This window comes from Lissotriton helveticus, chromosome 8 (assembly GCF_964261635.1).
Source record: "Lissotriton helveticus chromosome 8, aLisHel1.1, whole genome shotgun sequence".
NCBI classification, from domain to species: Eukaryota; Metazoa; Chordata; class Amphibia; order Caudata; family Salamandridae; genus Lissotriton; species Lissotriton helveticus.
The window spans coordinates 1,594,919,578-1,594,932,706 of NC_136069.1; the positions used below are offsets into that span (position 1 = coordinate 1,594,919,578).

General features: G+C 42.6%; 1 long non-coding RNA gene across 1 annotated transcript in view; it reads left to right on the top strand.

Moving 5' to 3' along the window:
• Positions 1–13,129, top strand: part of LOC144773954 (uncharacterized) — a 200,848-nt gene that overhangs the window by 21,766 nt on the left and 165,953 nt on the right. The window contains exon 4 of the long non-coding RNA XR_013600080.1: positions 6,108–6,186. This is a non-coding gene — a long non-coding RNA (uncharacterized LOC144773954). The remainder of the gene's footprint in view (positions 1–6,107; positions 6,187–13,129) is intronic.

Below are 13,129 nucleotides of genomic sequence, written 5' to 3' on the forward strand. Positions count from 1 at the left end.
AGCAAATGGAATTTAGAGGTAGGACTTCTGTTTTGGAGAGATTGAGTTTGTAGCCAGAGATGGAATAATATAAACGAACTTCATTTGTGAAATGTGGTAAAGACGAAATTGGGTCAGCCATATAAACAAGGATATCATCTGCATATGCAGATAGTTTTGTTTCAGTAGAAGCTAGCTTGAAACCATGGACATTGGGGTTAGTTCGGATACGCTCTAAAAAAGGTTTGAGACATAAGATAAACAGTAATGGGGAAAGAGGACAGCCCTGTCTCGTGCCTCTGGACAAAGAAATAAATCTAGAAAACTGGTTGTTGACAAAAATACTAGCACGAGGAGAGGAGTAAAGGAGTTTAACTAAGGAAATAAAGAAGGGACCAAAACCAAACCATTGCAAGGACCGAAACATAAATTGCCAGTTGATCCGATCGAAGGCTTTCTCTGCATCCAAAGACAGAGCAGCAAGGGGAGATTTAAAAGAATTACTGTGGGAGATAATGTTAGCGAACAGACGGGCATTATCAGAGGCTAATCTACCCTTTACAAAGCCAACCTGATCAGTTTTAATCAACAGAGGGATGAGGATATCCAGGCGAGAAGCAAGAATTTTAGCAAACATTTTACAATCATAATTAATCAGGGAAATTGGGCGAAAATGTTTACATTGGGAGTGATCTTTGTCTGGTTTGGGAATTATGATAATGAGGGCTTCTAGGAAAGATCCAGAGGCTTTGGCAGAGGAAATAAATGAATTAAAAAGTTGATGTAAGTGGGGCACAAATATGGTGTGAAATGCAGAGTAAAATTCAATAGGTAATCCATCAGGACCCGGAGCTTTGGATTTTTTAAGGGAAGAGATGGCCTGGAGAATTTCTTGAAGAGAAATGTCGTTCTCTAATTGGGCAAATTCGTCTGGGAGTGAAGGGGGAGATGGGAGACCCTCAAAGAATGATGTCAGGTTAGAGTCCGAAGGGTGAGTATCATCAGTATAAAGATTGTGATAATAATTATGGAAAGCGTCTGCAATATCCTCGTCGGAGGAGACTAAAGTATTAGTTTGGTCATTGAGAATAGGCCCAATCGTTTTACGTTCAGATTTGATTTTGAGATTGTTTGCCAGCATTTTACCCGCTTTGTTTTGGCCCCCGTGGTATTTGGATTTAATTTTCAAGAGGGTATTACAAGCTTCTACCGTAGCAATCTTATTTAGCTCAGACTTAGCTTTGATTAGACTTTGAAGAGCATCCTTGGATTTAGAGGAAAAGTACGAGTGTTCAAGAGTTTTAATATTCCTGAGATGGTCCTCATATTTAAGTCTATTAGTTTTCTTCTTTTTTGCAACATATGAAATAGTAAATGCTCGAAAAGCAGTTTTGGAAGCGTCCCAATTACTGGGAATAGATGTGTCAGAAGGGTCATTAAGGAGAAAAAACTCATTAATAAAGACCATAGCTTCCTTAACAAAAGCAACATCAGACAACAGAAAAGTATTGAATTTCCATTGACTGAATTTGGAGGAAGTTAAGGTAAGATCAATGGATGCATGGACAGGGGCATGGTCAGACAGAAAAATAGATCCAGTATCAGATTTTTGGAGAGCGGGAAGGAGTGACTTACTAACAAAAATATAGTCAATCCTAGAACGTGTATGATGGACATTGGAAAAAAAGGTGTATTCAAGGGTGTCAGGATTACATGTTTTCCAAACATCATAAAGGCGACGCGAGGCAATGGCAGATTGGAAACATTTATGAGTCTTATCAGGTTGAAATTCGTGAGATGAAAGCCTGTCTGCGAATGGGTCTAGCCATTGATTAAAGTCACCAGCAATTACAATATTTGGACAGTCCATAGTAGAAATTAGGATTTTGATATCGTTTCCAAAATTTGGGATCTGGTCGAACTGGACCATAAATGTTTAAGAGAACCAAAGTCTTATTTTGGATCACAACCTTTGCCATTACCCAGCGTCCTTCGTCATCATTTTGAGAGGATAAAATTTGGGTCGACAACCCTTTATGGAACAAAATCGCAACACCCCCTTTCTTGTTAACCGCAGGAGAAAATACCACTTGACCCACCCAATGACGTTTTAGCTTAGAAGATTCAACATCTGTACAATGAGTCTCTTGCAGGAAAACTACTTGAGAATTAATTTTAGACAAATGAGACTATATCTTCTGACGCTTGACAGGATGACCAAGACCTCGAACATTCCACGTCACAAAATTACACAGGATGTAAGGTAAGGTCGGGGCAGTACACGAGGGGTGGACACACTGCAGGAAACACATCTACAAGAGAGACCATAATAAAAAACACGTTACATCGGAATAAAATACCCAATACATGTATAGAATGAAGATACAGGAAGACCAAGAGCACTGTGTGTGATAACAAGAACCAAAGAAGCCATAACGCAAAAAACAGAGACTGACCAAGAAAAGAGAAGAGGGGGAATGCCCAGGTCGAAGGGAGAATGTAGGAAAGGAGACAGCAAGAAAGAAAGGAAAGAAGAAAGAAAAGAACAACAAGAAAAAGACAAGAAGACAGATCAAGCAGAAAAGCCAGGTCTGAGAGGAAAGGAATAACCAAGACATCGGGGACAAGGAAAACGCCACTGAGGACACGGATCCCAAGGAGCAGCAGAAGAGCAAGAACGGGCATAAAAAGGGTAGAAACCACGAAATCGCAAGAGAGAGGATGAGACATGCTAGGAGTCAAGGCAGCGACAGAGTAACCAGGTAGCCACAACAAAGGCAGGCCTACAAAGATAAATCAAACATTAGTGTCCATGGTAGAGGAGGAAACAGTCTGCAGATAAGCATGGAGCTTCTGAGGATCATCGAAGGATTGAGTACGTTCATTATGCGTGATCTTGCATAGACAAGGATGCAGAATACCATACTGGATATTCAGCTGACGCATTTGAGGACGAGGATTCAAAAATTCTTTTCGACGGGCATTGGTTGCATTGGAAAGGTCTTGTGAAATAAAAATATTGTGACCCGACCATATAAGACGACGTTTAAGTCTGGCAGATTTGAGTATAGTCATTAGTTCAGTAAACTCAAGAAATAGAACAATGATACCACGAGGCTTGGGCGCATTGGAATTGAGACGCCCCAGGCGATGAGCTCGCTGTATATTAAGAGGATGGGACGCAGGTTGGAGGTCCAGAAGATCATGCAGGAACTTTCGAACAAACGACACCATGTCAGATCCCTCAACATTCTCCGGGACACCATATAAGCGCAGGTTATTCCTTCAATTGCGATTTTCAAGGTCCTCGGTGTGCAGCTTGAGCATCTGGATCCATAACGACCCATCTCTCCTCTATTTGCTTAAGCTTATCATTTGTAGCAGACATAAAAGTTTGTAGACCCCTTACTTCCTCCAAAATGGAATCCAAAATGGGGTTAGGAGACGTATGAATAGGAGAGGGGGGTCATTTTTGAGCCTCTTAGGTTTTGTGCCTGTGTGGTTTGCCTTAATATTGCTTGAGTCATGAGACATCACAACGACTGATTGGCGCCGTAAGAACCTGAGGAATAATGTGACGCAGGAAAAAAAAATAAGGTAAAAAGCCTCAAAAACTCAAATAGAAAATCACAAAATCATAGAGTAGAAGGTCACCTCCTCATAAAAGTGGTAGAGGGATGGCAGGCATAACTCACGCTGATATAAAAGCCCAGAGTCCACAGTAAGGTTTATAAATCACTCATGAAGGGCAAAATGCTCCAAATCAGCGAAGGCAACACTTTGTATGGTAGAAAATGAAAGAATTGAAAACAGGTGGGCAGCAGATAGGAAAGTAAAGAACAGTCATAGCCATGAATTGCGCAGAAAATAATGATTTGCAAAACCAGCACTTAAAATGGCCGCCATAGCTTGGAAGGTAAATGTTCTGAGGAGAAAAAAAGCTGAAAACGCTGTCTGGAGAATATGCTGTGAGTCATACCTTATGTCGGAAAGTAGAAAGCAAAAAAGCACATTACAGGCACTTTGAGGGAGGCTTCGACGACATCAGGATAAAGCTGAGGAGCAGGTGAGAGGACGCGGGCTCAGCGGCTCAAAATGGCGGCCGCCCGTGTCCCGACGAAGGAAAGAAACATCGAAGTGCGTTGTGGAAGAAAACGGCATAGAAATCGCCGAATTCGCTTTCAGGTGAGGCCAGGCATATTCCGCCGTAGAAACCTTGTAAAATCAGGAGTCCGTCGGAGGTATGGAGTTGGAAATTGTAAGAAGAAGCCCGCAGCTCGACGGAGCTCACGGGAGAGCCGTCTGCACTCAGCGGCGCGTACGCCACGCCCACCACAATCATTATCCTTGCACAAGCCATTTCCATCACTTTGGGTAATATGTGGTTACGCACAGACAATGCCGTTATCAACTGAGCCAAAAATATAATTTCATTTGAATCCACTTTTTGTAAAGACCATTGTGTCTCTACAAGTCCTATGGAAGCAACAGTGATGTTGGCATCTTTGTAACATTATCCTACTGATCAAGAGCAGGCCTTGTTACTTTCTTAGATGTCTTTGATGAAAAGTTATCTGAAGAATTACCACTGCAAAGACGATAACACTGTCTTAGATCTCAGTGGTATAATGAAACGCAAAGTACACGGAGGGGCCCCCCTCTGGAGTCAGTCAGGAGCTTTCAGGCCAAGCTTCTGTGCTGAGTGGGCCCCAGGGAGCTCAGGCCCCCCGCACCGTGGGGAATGCTGAGGCCTATGATACACCACTGATAGGTCTTCTCTCTACCTTCAATATGCATCTTAAGCACCACGATTTCACTATCAAGAAAGAAAAGGAGATTAAGAAACACATAGAGGAAAATCTCGCCAAATGGTTTATTTATTTATCCAACACTACCTCTCTGGTTGAAGCACCAATATTGTTTGAGCCAATATTGAATGTACAACCATGTCCGTATATTGTATTGATTAACATGAGCTGAACATTATTCCGATCAAAAATATGTATTTCTTCCCACTAATTTCCGTGCTTCTTGAACAACTATGCTCAACTTCTGAATTTAAGAGCCAAACTCTTGGTCCGATTGCCTCATTTAAAGATGGTCAAACTATAAGATTTCCATTGACGGAGCCTGCAATGACTCTGAGGGAAAGCTTACTGTGATGGCTTGACGGAGCAGGGGCTGTCAGAGGAAGGACATTACACCCCCTGCCCTATTTAGGATGGACAATGTTATGTCCTTTATTTTTCTGTCCGTCACTGCTAGGAAAATCATTACAGGGAGGGGCAGAAAAAAACAATAATGTCCCTCACATCTTGGAAAAAAACTCTCAGGGTGTGGGGAATTATTTGTTTTTTGTTTTTCAAGAATTTTTTTTTTAATTTGAAGGGAACCGCCATGATGGTGCTTCACTTCAAGATACAGGGGTGACCGCTGGGCTAGCAGACAGTGGCAGTCCATTAGGATGATAATAGTAATGTCCTCTGTCACTGTTCTCCATCACCCTGATGGATAGAGTACCATCCGTCAACCTCTAAATCAGTCCTTATATTTGGACTTTTTGAATACTTAGTAATGCCCTTTAAAATATGCAACACCTCTGCAGCTGTCTGGCACCTAATACAGTTCTTTAGGGCTAATTTGTACCTTTATGGGATTGTATGCCTTGATGATATTCTGGTGTCTTCCAGCACTCTTGCTGAGCATCGAAAAAATGTAACAGAAGTACTTCTTTTTTTCATGCCAAGTTAGAGAAATACGAATCTGAATCTTCGTTATTATTCTGCAAAGTCAGGTACGCATCAAATTGAAAGATCCGGTTTCTCACCTCTGAAACTGTTGTGGGTGGCGCCTCCACAGGCCAGGGCCAGAATTCAGCTGGTAATGACATTGGCACCTTGCCTGGAGAGCAGCACATTGCTTCTGTTTTGTCCCCAATAAATGTTATTGAATTCCAAGTGAGCCGGTTGTGATACTATGCATGCAATTGTAAAATGCTTCCAACTATCCGTGATGAGAATGATTAAATGATATGATAAATTGTGTATCATCTGCAAAGTTTCTAAAAATAATTCCCTGGCTATAGATTATTTGAGCTTTGTCTCCTTCATGGATTTCCCTGGACATAGAATCGCCATGGACAAAGAAAAAGAAGACGCTGTTGTGAACTGACCTGGCTGAACCAGCAACCGACAAAGAAGTGCAAAGGTTTCTTGGTTTCTATCATTTTTATCGAAATTCATTGAGTCCTTTTATTGATCATTGCTCCCATAGTGTTGGTAACAAGGAAGGATGTTCTTTTAATTTGGGACATAAACAAGAAGTTGCTTTTAAAACAAGCATTTGCAATGCATAAGGTCTCGCATTAGGAAAGTTTGAGCTATTGGTATTGTAAATGACACATTTTTTATATATGTGTTGGTTTTGAAAATAGCAAAAATAATAGCTTTGTCATTTACAATGCCAATAGTTATAACTTGTGACACCTATAGCATTTGTAATGCAATATGTGTTGTATTCACGTGGCTTAGATGTATTGATATTACAAATAACAATGGCTTTGAATTTTTTTAATAATTAATACTTAAATAAAAGTTATTGTAATTTATAATAGCAATAGCTTAAACTTTTGTAAATAACTTTTGTGAAGAATATGTTCAGTGTATTTTATTGTGACGAAAATCCAAGAACAGAAGTGAAATACTAACCTCTTTTTGTGACATTTGTAATAAAGCTTGAAACATTGAGAGATCATATTTGACCCAGTTGTTGTTGAATGGTTGCACAGATTGATGCTGTGGTGGCGCTGAGTGATGTTGTGGTGGCGACTAGTGATGCTGTGGCATTCAATGATCCTGTGGTAGCGCATAGTGATGTTGTTGTGCCCCTTAGTGATGCTGTGGTGGTGCTGAGTGATGCTGTGGTGATGCGATAGATAGAGTGAGTGGGATAGATAGATAGAGTGAGGGCGGTAGATAGATAGAGGGAGGGCGATAGATAGGAGTGAGGGCGATAGCTAGCTAGACAGATAGAGTGATGGCGATCAGTATCTAAATAAATAGATAGAATGAGGGCGATAGATAGATAGATAGATAGATAGAGTGAAGGCGATAGATAGATAGAGTGAGGGCAATAGATAGAGTGAGGGTGTTAGATAGAGTGAGGGTGTTAGATAGATAGATAGATAGATAGATAGAGGGAGATAGAGGGAGATGGATAGAGTGAGGGCGATAGATAGATAGTGAGGGCAATAGCAAGATAGATAGAGTGAGGGCAATAGCAAGATAGAGTGAGGGCGATAGATAGAGTGAGGGCGATAGAGTGAGGCCGATAGATAGAGTGAGGCCGATAGATAGAGTGAGGGCAATAGATAGAGTGAGGGCGATAGATAGAGTGAGGGCGATAGATTGATAGATTGATAGATAGAGTGAGGGCGATTAGATAGATAGAGTGAGGGCGATAGATAGATAGAGTTAGGGCGATAGATAGATAGAGTGAGGGCGATAGATAGATAGAGTGAGGGCGGTAGATAGAGTGAGGGCGATAGATAGAGTGAGGGCGATAGATAGAGTGAAGGCGATAGATAGAGTGAAGGCGATTAGATAGATAGAGTGAGGCCGATAGATAGAGTGAGGGCGATAGATAGACAGATAGAGTGAGGGCGATAGATAGATAGACAGATAGAGTGAGGGCGATAGATAGATAGATAGTTGTGTGTGGTTGTGTGTGGTTGTGGTTGTGTGTGCGTGGTTGTGTGTGTGTGGTGTGTGTTATGCTTTGTTTTGCTATGTTTTGTTATGCTATGCTATGTTTTGTTGTGTTTGGTATGCTATGCTATGTTTTGTTTTGTTATGCTGTGTTTTGTTAAGCTATGCTATGTTATGTTATGCTATGTTTTGTTGTGTTTTGTTAAGCTATGCTATGCTTGGTTAGGCTATGCTATGCTTGGTTAGGCTATGCTATGCTTGGTTAGGCTATGCTATGCTTGGTTAGGCTATGCTCTATGCTTGGTTAGGCTATGCTCTATGCTTGGTTAGGCTATGCTCTATGCTTGGTTAGGCTATGCTCTATGCTTGGTTAGGCTATGCTCTATGCTTGGTTAGGCTATGCTCTATGCTTGGTTAGGCTATGCTCTATGCTTGGTTAGGCTATGCTCTATGCTTGGTTAGGCTATGCTCTATGCTTGGTTAGGTTATGCTCTATGCTTGGTTAGGTTATGCTCCATGCTTGGTTAGGTTATGCTCCATGCTTGGTTAGGTTAGGTTATGCCCCATGCTTGGTTAGGTTAGGTTATGCGCTATGCTTGGTTAGGTTAGGTTATGCGCTATGTTATGCGCTATGCGCTATGGTATGCGCTATGTTATGCGCTATGTTATGCGCTATGTTATGCGCTATGCACTATGTTATGCGCTATGCGCTATGTTATGCGCTATGTTATGCGCTATGCTATGCGCTATGCTATGCGCTATGTTATGCGCTATGTTATGCGCTATGTTATGCGCTATGCGCTATGTCATGCGCTATGTTATGCGCTATGTTATTTGCTATGCGCTGCGCTATGTTATGCGCTATGTTATGCGCTATGTTATGCGCTATGTTATGCGCTATGCTATGCGCTATGTTATGCGCTATGCGCTATGTTATGCGCTATGCGTTGTTATGCGCTATGTTATGCGCTATGTTATGCGCTTTGTTATGCGCTATGCATTATGTTATGCGCTATGTTATGCGCTATGCGCTATGTTATGCGCTATGTGCTATGTTATGCGCTATGCGCTATGTTATGCGCTATGTTATGCGCTATGCTATGCGCTATGTTATGCGCTTTGCGCTATGTTATGCGCTATGCTATGCGCTATGTTATGCGCTATGCGCTATGCGCTATGCGCTATGTTATGCGCTATGTTATGCGCTATGTTATGCGCTATGTTATGCACTACGCGCTATGTTATGCGCTATGCGCTATGTACTATGCGCTATGTTATGCGCTATGTTATGCGCTATGCGTTGTTATGCGCTATGTTACGCGCTGTTATGCGCTATGCGTTATGTTATGCGCTATGTTATGCGCTATGCGCTATGTTATGCGCTATGCGCTATGTTATGCGCTATGTTATGTGCTATGCTCTGTTATGCGCTATGCAATGCGCTATGTTATGCGCTATGCGCTATGTTATGCGCTATGCACTATGTGTTGCGCTATGTTATGCGCTATGTGTTGCGCTATGTTATGCGCTATGTTATGCGCTATGTTATGCGCTATGTTGCGCTATGTTATGCGCTATGTTATGCGCTATGTTATGCGCTATGTTATGCGCTATGCGCTATGTTATGCGCTATGCGCTATGTTATGCGCTATGTTATGTGCTATGCTATGCGCTATGCTATGCGCTATGTTATGCGCTATGTTAGGCGCTATGTTATGCGCTATGTTATGCGCTGTTATGCGCTATGTTGCGCTATGTTATGCGCTATGTTATGCGCTATGCGCTATATTATGCGCTATGTTATGCGCTATGCGCTGCGCTATGTTATGCGCTATGTTATGCGCTATGCTATGCGCTATGTTATGCGCTATGCGCTGCACTATGTTATGCGCTATGTTATGCGCTATGCTATGCGCTATGTTATGTGCTATGCTATCCTATGCTTTGTTTTGCTATGTTTTGTTATGTTCTGCTGTTTTGTTGTGTTATGTTATGCTATGGTTTGTTTTGTTTTACTATGCTATGTTTTGCTATTCTTTGTTATGTTATGCTATGTTTTGTTTTGTTATGTTATTCTATTTTATGCTATGGTTTGTTTTGTTATGCTATTCTATGTTTTGCTGTGTTATGCTATGTTTTGTTATGTTCTGCTGTTTTGTTATGCTATGTTTTGTTATGCTGTTTTGTTATGCTATGATTTGTTATGCTATGATTTGTTATGCTATGATTTGTTATGCTATGTTTTGTTATGCTATGTTTTGTTATGCTATGTTTTGTAATGCTATGTTTTGTTCTGCTATGGTATGTTGTGTTATGTTATGCTATGTTTTGTTGTTTTACTATGATATGCTATGTTTTGCTATGCTATGTTTTGTTTTGCTATCCTATGCTTTGTTTTGCTATGTTTTGTTATGTTCTGCTGTTTTGTTGTGTTATGTTATGCTATGCTATGTTCTGTTTTGTTTTACTATGCTATGTTTTGTTTTGCTATTCTTTGTTATGTTATGCTATGGTTTGTTTTGTTTTACTATGCTATGTTTTGTTTTGCTATTCTTTGTTATGTTATGCTATGGTTTGTTTTGTTATGCTATTCTATGTTTTGTTATGCTATGTTTTGTTATGCTATGTTTTGTTATGCTATGTTTTGTTATGCTATGTTTTGTTATGCTATGATTTGTTATGCTATGATTTCTTATGCTATGTTTTGTTATGCTATGTTTTGTTATGCTATGTTTTGTTATGCTATGTTTTGTTCTGCTATGTTTTGTTGTGTTATGTTATGCTATGTTTTGTTGTTTTACTATGATATGCTTTGTTTTGCTATGCTTTGTTTTGTTATGCTATGGTGTTTTGTTGTATTTTGTTATGCTATGCTTTTGTTGTGTTTTGCTATGCTATGTTTTGTTGTGTTTTGCTATCCTATGCTTTGTTTTGTTATGCTGTGCTTTTGCTATCCTATGCTTTTGTTTGTTATGCTATGCTATGTTTCGTTATGCTATGCTATGTTGTGTTATGCTATGCTGGTAAGGGTATGTGAGGGTGTGTGTGTGAGTGTGTGTGAGGGTGAGTGAGGGGGTGAGGGGGTGTGAGGGTGAGGGGGGTGTGAGGGTGAGGGGGTGTGAGGGTGAGGGGGTGTGAGGGTGAGGGGGTGTGAGGGTGAGGGGGTGTGAGGGTGAGGGTGAGGGTGAGTGAGTGTGAGTGAGGGTGTGTGAGGGTGGGTGAGGGTATGTGAGGGGTGTGAGGGTGAGAGTGTGTGAGGGTGAGAGTGTGTGAGGGTGAGTGTGTGAGGGTGAGTGTGTGAGGGTGAGTGTGTGAGGGTGAGTGTGTGAGGGTGAGTGTGTGAGGGTGAGTGTGTGAGGGTGAGGGTGTGTGAGGGTGAGGGGGTGTGAGGGTGAGGCAGTGTGAGGGTGAGGGGGTGTGAGGGGGTGAGTGAGGGTGAGGGGGTGTGAGGGTGAGGGGGTGTGAAGGTGATGGGGTGTGAGGGGGTGTGAGGGTGTGAGGGTGAGAGGGTGTGTGAGGGTGAGAGGGTGAGTGAGGGTGAGGGTGTGTGAGGGTGAGGGGGTGTGAGTGAGGGGGTGTAAGGGTGAGGAGGTGTGTGAGGGGTCAGGGGGTGTGAGGGCGAGTGAGGGGGGTGAGGGCATGAGGGTGAGTGTCTCCAATGAATGTAGCTGCTTCGCCTTCTTTGAAAATGTTCAGTGCTGCAAATAGAGCATGCCGCCCTAATTATCACAGCATGAGGCCCCAAAGTGATAATTATCACAGCATGCCGAGAGGCGACCCACGCTGCTGGAGCACTCAACTGTGCATTAATTATAGTTGAGTGCTCCAGCAGCCTGAGGCGCCTGTTGACATGCTGTGATAAGTGGGTCTCAAGCTGTGATAATTGTTGCAGCGCCTGAGGAAGTGGAGACTCCTGCTGGGATAAGTGGTCTTGTGGGCCTCAGGAAGTAGAGTTTCATGCTGGGATAATTGGTCTGGCTGCGCTTGCGGTGCCTGACGTCCAACAAACGTGCACAAGCTGCTCAACCTTGAAGCACGTTCACAGACCTGGGTCGGCTCGTGCCCAGGTCTGTATCGGGCTCGTTCACAGCTGTTACTCCCTTGACAGGGATGAAGGCGGCTATAAGTCTCGTTGGCGGCAGCGCTTCGCGCTGCAACGCCAGCGAGACCTAAACAGAAGTAGGCATTCACAACAGCCCCAACTCTTCAACATCAGACTATCAACATACGATATACAGTCGAAACGGACGCTTCAGCCATAACAATTGGCACCATCTTATCGCTCATTGCAAAGAGACCCATACACTGACACACTGCAACCCATGGCTTTTACTCCCAATACCTCACAAAAACTGGACAGGGTTATTCAATTTATGACAGTGGACCATTAGCCCTCTTTCATGCTCTATATCATCCTCCCCAACCGCTTTCCCCCTTTCATTCTTTGTCTACTTCCTCTGCTCCTATCCCCTCTCCCCTTAATCTCTCCCCTTGCCTGTTACGCCGCCTAGCCCCTGTCCCTTGTGCCATTTAACTAAGCACTCCTTCTCCCCTTGTTGGGGAAAGATCCAATTACTTATACTCTGGAATCTCAGTGATTCCTCTGAGAGAGTCCACAGCGCCAAGGGAGCCACTCACAGTTGGTATTTTATGGCGCCCCTTGCCAAACCACTCCCTCTCCCCTTTTTGGGAAGGATCCAGTAGGTAGGCCTTGGAGTCTCAGAGACCCCTCTGAGAGTGCACTGCATTAAGGGAGCCTCTCACAATGGAGTTGGGGAATAATACCACTTCCCCTGGGATCACAGCTTACTGGACTTTGGATGTAACTATTACTCGTCTTTCGGTTTGTGCCCCCGTCACCCTTCCCCTCTACTTTCATGCTGTGTCTCTCACCCTCCACCTCCTCTTTCCCTCGTTCATTCACTGTCTACTTTCCTGTTCCTACCCCCTCTCCCCTGAATCTCTCCCTTTGCCTGCTTTTTCCCTTAAGCATATTTCCTTATTGTTTGTCTCGACCTAACATGTAACTATGTAGCTATGCTCTAACAACTGTGTAACCTTTGTAACTATGTAACCTGCAACTATGATCTGATACTCATGTAAAGCGCTCTGATATCTCTGGGTCTACCCAGCGTTATATAAAACCTTTCGAATAAAAATAAATGTATTATAATAATAAAATAAAGACACTGTTTGGAAGGTGCTACTCATAAAATAGTTGATTGGACAGACCATAAAAACGTAAGTTTTGCGCCCTGTGGTGCACCATCGTCATGTGCACTGGATGTTCTTTTTCTCCAGATTTCAATTAACGGTAGGCTGTCGGTCCAGACATTGCAATGGAAATGCCTTCATGCTTGCGAGCTGATAATGAAGAGCTCATTGACCCACTATTCTTCTTAGTACTGAACTCCAAGGAGATGGTGGTCCATCAAGAAATCATA